This window comes from Trichechus manatus, unplaced genomic scaffold (assembly GCF_000243295.1).
Source record: "Trichechus manatus latirostris isolate Lorelei unplaced genomic scaffold, TriManLat1.0 scaffold00109, whole genome shotgun sequence".
NCBI classification, from domain to species: domain Eukaryota; kingdom Metazoa; phylum Chordata; class Mammalia; order Sirenia; family Trichechidae; genus Trichechus; species Trichechus manatus.
Genome location: NW_004444045.1, coordinates 512,988 through 514,013, shown reverse-complemented (window position 1 = coordinate 514,013; position 1,026 = coordinate 512,988).

Genomic DNA, 1,026 nt, shown 5'->3' with positions numbered 1-1,026 from the left:
TGAGCCAGCTCTCCTCTGTCCTACAGCGTCGCTATGAGTCGGAATCAACTCAACAGCAATGGGTTTTGAGGACAAAGAGGAAGGGTAGTGATTCCATTGAGACAGAAGGTAAGAAGGAAGAATAAGCCCTGTTTCAGAGTGTGAGGGGAGTTGCAGGAGCTTAACCTCAAGGCCTCCATCATAATGATAAGAACAAAGACTGCTCTGTTACTAGTATTCCTTGTGATGTAAGGGCCAGAGCACGTGCCGAGGCAAACAGGAGAGGAAGCCCACCAGCTCACGGTGCACAACTACAGAAGGCCCTGCTGAGGCTGGAGACCACAAATTTGCAGCCACGCCCACCGGTATTTCCTCCAGCTGGGCTACTTCAGGAAGGAATTGTTGCAGACTCCAGCATTTGCACCCAAAAGCCACCACATGCGTACCAGATGGTTGATATATTATTTTAGCCTCTGTGTGAAAGAGATTTGCGTGTCTAACTTGAGTGTCGCCAATCTAAGTGAATGATCTGGTCAAGATGGGGCTAAAAGTTTATGCTTTATCACACCCCCTCTGTTTCAAACACATAAAATTGAGAGCGAAAATGTCAAAAAAGAAACTCAATAAAACACACAAGCCAAACATCCCCAAGAACCGGAAGCAGATGGAAACCAAAGCAATGGATGGAACTGAAGCCTTGAGCCTGCTAGACCCTGGGGCAGATCCAGGAGTGATGGCAAGAAGTCAACTGCTTTGAACAAGAGAGACTCAGTAGAGCCAGGTTTATCTCTTGATGCCACTTACAAAAGGCAGCTACCGTTGCGTGGGGTGGTGACTTTATGAAAAACTGAGGCTTTCATGCTTAGAGAGGCTAAAACCCAGCTCAGCCCCAGCAATTCAACCAGCTCCCTGCTGACTGGGAAACTGGGCCTGCCACACCCCAAATCCCAGAGCAGGGGAGAAAATCTCACCCAAATATCTGCGAATGGGAGCAGGACCCTAGGTGGGGGCCTCTCAAAACTGCTGGACTGAGATGAAGAGGCAACA